Here is an 8,411-nt window from a genome sequence, read left to right on the forward strand (position 1 = left end):
CTCTTCCCTCGCTCTTGATGATAAGTGTTATGGGACCGTAAAAGCCCCTTCCCCTCCTCCTCCTTCTCTTTCCTCGTCTTCGCTTCCTCTCCTCCTCCTCCTCTTTCTATTCTTCGTCCTTATCTCCTTTTCTCCTCCTCCTCCTCCTCCTCTGCTTCTCATTCTCATTCTCCTTCTCTTCCTTCTTCTTTTCTCCTCTTCTTCTTCTTCCTCCTCTGCTTCTCCTTCGCCTTCTCTCCTTCTTTTCTCCTCCTCTTCTTCTTCCTCCTCCTCCTCCTCCTCCTCCTCCTCCTCCTCCTCCTCCTCCTCCTCCCCCCCTCTTCCTCCTCCACTGCCTTGACTTTCCTTCTCTCCCCTTTCTCCATCCTTTCCTCCCCACATTCCATCCTCTCATGTTTCCCTCTGGCCCCCCACCCTCCCCCTCCCTCACTCCTTTCCTTCCTTCCTTCCTTCCTTGTTAGTTCCATACCTCCCCTTCCTCACCTCATTCCCTCTCCTCCTCCCTCCTCTTACTACCTTCCTTCCCTTCACCCCCTCCCCCTCCCCCTTCCTCCCCTCTTCCTCCATCCCACCTTACCTTCGCCTACTCCTCTCCCCCCTCTTTCCCTCTCCTTCCTTCCACCTACCCTCTGCCCTACCACCCTTCCCCATCCCCCTCCCCCTTCCCCTTCCCCTTCCCCTTCCTTCCTCCCTCCCTCCCTCCGCCTTTGCCCTTTCCTGCCCGGCCATAACCATAAAGTTTCCGCACATAAACAAACCGCGACTCCGGCTTAGGAAGCGTCGACGGCAGGTAACGTGTCCCGCGTCCTGGGTTTACCTGTGTGTAGGGCTTGGGCCTTGCGGGTGTCGCGAAGGCAAGGCAGTTACTTTTATACGTACATGCGCTCATAATTCATACATATAGACGCATATGTGTACGTGCACACTTGTATTCATACATACATACATACGTAAACGCTGTTTTTTTTTTGCCATGTTTATTTACATACGGACGAGCATCTACATCTACGTAAAGGCAGTTATGTACGCACACGTACACACACACACACACACACACACACACACACACACACACACACACACACACACACACACACACACACACACACACACACAACACACAACACGCACACAACACACACACAACACACACAACACACAACACACACACGTACATGCAGATAGACAGACATATCATTCCACAATCACAACTCCCATGTAACTACACATATACTTGTACATATAACTAGTGTCTCTTTCTTAATTACTTGACTATTGACTGTTGCTCAGTTATCGATAGTCACCTTACCTGGAGTTATTTTGGGGAATCATTTATTAGTGGCGATAAGGCAGACTTGATCGTGTCTGTTAATGATTATGCAAATATATACACAGCGGGAATCAGAGCGAGGAATCCTCTTTCTCCTTTTTGTTGTTGTTTATTTTGTCTTTTTTGTTTTGTTTTGTTTCATCTTCCTGATCCTCTTCTTCCTCCTCCTCCCCCTTCTCCTCCTTCTTTTTCTTTTATTTATTCTTCTTCTATTTCTTCTTCTTTCTCCTCCTGCTCCATTTTCTTCTCCTCCTTCTCCTTCCACTCCTTCTCCTTCTTCTTCTTTTCTATCTTTATCTCTCATTTTCCTGATTATGTTCATCATTATTCTTTTTATTATGACTTCGTATTTTTTCCGTAGACAGGATGGAAGTTAGGAAAAGCAGTACAAGGCCAAAGAGGAGGGATTTTAAAGGATTTCTGGTGCTAGTATGATCTCCCCCCCCCTCCCTTTCCCCCTCAGTCTCCTCCCCCCCTTCACTGGGACTTATGTTCTTGTCATTTACTGTTGACACTCTAGTGCATTTAATTCTTTCCTTTACTTTTCATCTCTCCTCTCTCTCTCTCTCTCTCTCTCTCTCTCTCTCTCTCTCTCTCTCTCTCTCTCTCTCTCTCTCTCTCTCTCCCTCTCTCTCTCACACACACACACACATACACACCCACACAATCACACACACACAGTCACAGTCACAATTACAAACGAACACACACATACACCAGTTCACAAACACATAAACAAACACACATACCCCCAATCACAAACACATAAACAAACACACACATACCCCCAATCACAAACACATAAACAAACACACACATACCCCCAATCACAAACACATAAACAAACACACCTCCCCTGGGCTCCGTGTGCATTCACCCTGACAGCTTGCAACTCGACGCGAACAAGGAAATGGGAAAGGCGTCCCCAGGGCCCATATCCGCGCGTTATTAAGCGTAGGAAATCGAAATTCCACCTCGCCCATCTCCCTGTCAGCCGCCCATCTCCCGGTAGGCCGCTCATTTCACCGTCGGACGCTCATTTCACATTCGGTCGACTGTCTCCCGGTAGGTCGACAGTCTCCCTTCAGCCGCCCATTATCACGCTGGCCGCCCACTTTCTTCTTTTTTCTTCTTATCCCGCCCACTTTCCCTTCGAAGACCCACCGCCCATTTTCCCACCGGCCGCCCATATCCCCAAGAATAAGACATAAAGGGAAGGTGTGCGGCAGCGAGGGAGGAAGGAGACGTTCGCATTTCTGAATCCGGACAGATCCCCCACGCCCTCATCCCCACCCTCACCCTCATCCCCTCACCCTCACCCCTACCCTCACCCCCATCCCTACCCTCACCCTCATCCCCGAATGTCTGTGATAACATAGGAGGGGGGGGGGGGTCTTCGTTCGCGTGTGCCGGTATGGGTGACGTGCGAAGGAGTAAGAGGGAGGGGAAAGGATGGGGAGAATGGGAAGGAAACGGAGAGGGAGAGAAAGAGCGAGGGGGTTGGGGATGGAGGAGAGAGGGAGAGGGAGGGGGGGAAAGCGAGGTAGAGAGAACAAACAGAAGGGGAAGGAGGAGGAGGAATAATGATAATGATAAAGATAATGATAATAATAAGAATAGGAAGAAGAATAGGAAGAAGAAGAAGAAGAAGAGGGAGGAGAAGATAGGAAGGAGAGCAGAGAGAAGAGAGAGAGGATGAGTGAGCATGGAAGTGGAGGAGAGAGAGAGGATGAGAAGGCGACTAGAGAGAGAGGGGAGAGATAGATAGAGGAGAGGGTATGCGAGAGAGAGAGAGAGAGAGAGAGAGAGAGAGAGAGAGAGAGGAAAAGAGTGAGGAGTTAGGGGAAGAAAGGAGAAGAGAATGGAAAAGAAAAGAATACAGAGAAGAGGGAAGAGAAGAGAAGAGAAGAAAGGAGAAGGGAAGAGAAGAGAAAAGAAAAGAATAGAGAGAGCAGAGAGAGAAGAGGGAAGAGAGCAGAGAGGGAGAGCAGAGAGGGAGAGCAGTGAGGGAGAGCAGAGAGGGAGAGCAGAGTGAGAAAGAGAGAGTAGGAAAGAGGATGAGAAGAGAGAAAGAGGTGAGAGGTAGAGGCAAAGAGAGAGAGAGAGAGGAGAGGTTTAGATGAGAACGACGGGGAGAGAGAGAAGAGAGAGAAGGGAGAGAGAGTGGATAGGAGAGAAGGAGATGAGAGTGAGGATGCAAGAGGATGGGGGAAGAGAGAGAGAGAGAGAGAGAGAGAGAGAGAGAGAGAAAGGGAAGACAAATAGAGAGAGAAAGAGAAAGGGAATAATAAAGAGAGAGAGAAAGAGAAAGGGAATCATAAAGAGAGAGAGAAAGAAAAAGAGAAGAAAATAAGAGTGATAGTGACAGAAAACACACACACAAAAAAAAGAAATTTGAAAGGAAGCGAGAGTCAGTTAAAAAACCCAGTCTCCGGCATGTATCTTAAGCTATTTTTAAGTCCCAAGAAGTGTTTCACAATCGAACTGCCTGTCACTGTTTACCAACACAGGTGACACTGGCAGAGCAGCAGACAGACGGGCGGACAGGCAGGTATGTCGATGACTTGCTGACTGTCAGATTAGGATGTAAGCCAAGGAAGGTTGATATTTCGCCTTTTATTATATATATATATATATATATATATATATATATATATATATATACATATATATATAGATATGTATAATATATATATAGTATATATATTATATATATATATACACTTATATGTGTGTGTGTGTTGTGTGAATGGTGTGTTGGTATGCATGTGTGTGTGTGATGTATATATTTTTATATAAATTGTGAATGTGTGTGATTGTGTGTGGGTGTGTGTGTGTATGTGTGTGTGTGTTTGTGTGTGTTTGTGTGTGTATGTATGTATGCATGCATGTGTGTATACATTTTTATATAATTGTGAATGTATGTTTGTATGTATATGCGTATGTATGTATGTATCTGTTTATCTGTGTTTGTATGTCTTTTTGCCCATATTTGTTTGTATATGTATATAATATATATATATATATATATATATATATATATATTATATAAACTTACACACACTCACCACACACACATATAATATTATATATATATATATCTATATATATTATTTATATATATATATTATATATAATATATATTATAGAGAGAGATTATATAAGAGGAAGGCAATGAGAGAGAGAGAGAGAGGGAGAGAGAGATAGGTAGATATATATGTATTAACACATATATACATACTTACACATATACTTATACATATACATACATAAATGTATTATCTATATCAATACCAATATATCTATATATATTTGCATCTATATTATTCTTTGTATGTTGATATATATATGTGTATGTGTGTGCACATACACATACATATACACAAACATACATACACACAAGCACACACACAAAAACACACACACACACACACAACACACACACACACACACACACACAACACAGCACAGCACAACACAACACAACACAACACACACACACACACACACACACAACACACACAACACAACACAACACAACACAACACAACACAACACAACACAACACACACACACACACACACACACACGCACACGTACGCACACGAAGAGCTACCTCGTTCAACCTTGGCTAAGTGTTTGCTCTGACATTAAAGCGATCAGTGTCACATCCCCAATGTCTACCTTGCTCCCGTTTCTTGCCACAACCTGACCCTGTGCGTTTAGCGTTCTTGTGTTACTGACCTTGCTACTTGTGGCTGGAAATACGACCTTTCCTCTGAGGAAAAAAAAAAGTATGGGATGGAGCGAAATCTTTGTTCATTCTAGAATCTTTTAAAAAATGTGTATATTGTACTGTAAAAGATTTATTTTATTTTCGCCCCCTTGTGTTACAACGCCGGTGGTACTCATCTTGACGCTGGAGTAACACCCTGTCGAGTAGCAGCAGGGAAGGTGACCTTGTATGACCTGACCTGAGTGGAGACAGGTCATCATCGGCTGGGTATGCGTACGAATGTCCATGTTCTAAAGGGTCGATGGGTATAGTGACACGAAGCTTAGTAATGGAGTTGGCGAAGGGAGAGAGTTTTTCTCTTTTTTATATTTTTTTTTTATCGAAACAGACGAGTCATTGTCACTGAAGTATAATTGCTAAAGTGACCTAGAGGGAGAGGGAGAGGTAGAGAGCGAGAGAGAGAGGGAGAGAGAGAGTGAGAGAGAGTGAGAGGTAGATAGAGGGAGAGGGAGAGGGAGGGTGAGAGGGAGATAGAGGGAGAGGGAGATAGAGGGAGAGACAGAGAGAGGGAGAGGGAGATAGAGGGAGAGGGAGATAGAGGGAGAGACAGAGAGAGGGAGAGGGAGAGGGAGAGGGAGAGGGAGAGAGAGAGAGAGAGAGAGAGAGAGAGAGAGAGAAAGAGAAAGAGAAAGAGAGAGAGAGAGAGAGAGAGAGAGAGAGAGAGAGAGAGAGAGAGAGAGAGAGAGAGAGAGAGAGAGAGAGAGAGAGAGAGAGAGAGAGAGAATGAAAGTGGGAGTGAAGCAGTGAGTAAATCAAAGTGTATATTAAAAGGAGAGAAAATGAGATTAAGTGACAGAGAGATTAGAAAGAATAAGTTATAAAGAGACAGAAAAGAAACAAAAAAGGAGAAAATTTGAAAGGAAATATATAGAGACAGAAATACAAAGACAAAAAAAGACATAAGAAACAGAAAGACAAACTTTAAAAAAAAGAAATACAGAGAGAGAGAGTGATAGAAAACCGAATAAAAGGAAGAGAGAGAAAGCTCGAAAATGCCTGAAGTGGGCATGGGCAGCTGGGCATGGGCGGCAGCGAGAAGAGACTCCCGATGAGAGGTATGGGCCGTGTGTACGACGCCGCGCCCACGCCCTGTCACAACACTCGTGCAGGGGGGAGGGGGGGTATATAGGGGGGGTATTCAGTTCGCGGGGTGGAGGGAAGGGGTGGGGGGGAGGGGTGGCAAGGGCTTTTCCGATGGCGGTTTTTATTTCGCGTGGATGCTGTCTTTTTTTTAATTTTTGTTTTGTTTTGTTTGTTGTTGTTGCTGTTAGGTCTGTGCTTGTGCTGGAGGTGTTAGTTTTGTTTTGATATTTGTGTATTGAGAGAGAGAGAGAGAGAGAGAGAGAGAGAGAGAGAGAGAGAGAGAGAGAGAGAGAGAGAGAGAGAGACATAGACAGAAAGAGAAAAAGAAAAGAAAGAGAGAAAATAGCAAAAAAACAAAAACAAGAAACACTAAAGCATATGTGAAAAAAACTAGGGTTAAGGGTACAAGAACGGCGGTGGGAAAGGGGGAGGAGGGGAGGGGAAGGGAGAGGAAGGGAGAGGAAGGGGGGTGGGGGTGAGGAAACAGGGTGTGTTCTGGTGGCGTCCCGAGATAAGGGTGTCTTGATGAACGAGGGGAAAGGGTGAGGGAAACGTCACGCCTCCACCGCGTGTTGACTCGAGGGCCGCCACGTGGGACGCTCCTCCCTCTCCCCCTATCCCTTCCCCTCCCCCTCCCTCTATCCCCTCCTCTCTCCCTCTACCCCCTCCTCTCTCCCTCTCTCTACTCCCTCCTCTCTCTCTCTCTCTCTCTCTCTCTCTCTCTCTCTCTCTCTCTCTCTCTCTCTCTCTCTCTCTCTCTCTCTCTCTCTCTCTCTCTCTCTCTCTCTGTTCCTTCCTCCTTCCGCCCTTCTTGATCACCTCCTCCCCCTCCCCCTCTTGGCTTCCCCACCCCCCTCCCCTTCCTTTCTCTATCGCCTTGGCCTTCCCTGTTTCCTCTTGTTGTTTGATGCCTTTAGTTGGAATTATAAAATGTTATTGTTGATATAGGCCTAGCGGACTGACTATGTTATCCTTTACGTCTCATCTCCCCTTTGTTTCCTTAGGCCTAATCTTTTATTCCTTCCTTCCTTTTTTTTTTCTTCGACACCCCCCTCCCCATCCCATTTCTGTGCCATTCCCCCTGCCACTCCTCCTCCTCCCCCTCCCTCACCCCCCTCGAACATCTGACCGCAGTTCGTTCTTCCCTTTTCTCGTATCTCTCTTCCCGGCTCTCCTCTTCCCTTCCGAGTCCTCGGGACATTCGTGTTCTTCCTCTTCTTCCTTCTTTTCTTCCTCTTTCTCTCTCTCTTTTTCTTCCTCATTTTCTATATCTTTTTCTTCTTCCTTCTCTATCTCCTTTTCTTCCTCCTTCTCCTCCTTCTTCTTCCCCTCCTCTTTCGTATTTTTTTGTTTTATTCTTTCTTCTTCTTCCTCCTCTCTCTTCTTCTTCTGTTTTTCTTCTTTTTCTTATTCATTTTCTTTCTCATCTTCTTCCTCTTCCTCTTCTGCCTTCCTCCTCCTCCTCCTCCCTTTCTGCCTCCCTCCTCCTCCTCTTCTTCTGCCTCCTTCCTCCTCCTCCTCCTCCTCCTCCTCCTCCTCCTCCTCCTCCTCCTCCTTTTTTCCTCTTCACGCGCCCATACCCTCATCCCCTCTCCTCCTCCTGCTTCCACCTCCCTTTTCCCAACCCACCCCCATCTCTCACCCCTTTTCGTCCTAAGCACTTCCACCCTTTCCCCCCATTGCCTTTCCCCTTTTCCTCGGATCCCCATCCCCATTATCCCCTTGTCCCCCCTTCCCCTTTCCCCTCCCCATCCCCTTCCCTTCCCTTCCCAACCATTCTTCAGATTCTTCCATCCCCCTCGCCCTCGCCCTCCCCCTTCCTCTCCCCTCCTCCGCATCCCCCCTTTTGTAATCAGACCTTAAAGCCATCGTGAATTTTCGAAGGATTTCCCCCTTAGTCCCTCCCTCGGCGTGGTATGTGTCGTCGCGCATACCTCGTCGAGAAACAGATATATCGGTGGATGGACGGGCTCGACTTATGTATCGTTCTGTCTGTCTGTCTGTTTTTGTCTGTCTGTTTTGTCTGTTTTTGTCTGTTTGTCTTTCTGCGTTTTTTCGCTTTTTATTCTGTCTGTCTCTGTCTGTCTGTCTGTCTATCTCTGTCTGTCTTTCTCTCTCTCTCTCTCTGTCTTTCTCTCTCTCTCTCTCTCTCTCTCTCTCTCTCTCTCTCTCTCTCTCTCTCTCTCTCTCTCTCTCTCTCTC

Source organism: Penaeus japonicus, unplaced genomic scaffold (genome assembly GCF_977035675.1).
Source record: "Penaeus japonicus unplaced genomic scaffold, GWHDUDI00000001_assembly GWHDUDI00000001, whole genome shotgun sequence".
Lineage (NCBI taxonomy): Eukaryota > Metazoa > Arthropoda > Malacostraca > Decapoda > Penaeidae > Penaeus > Penaeus japonicus.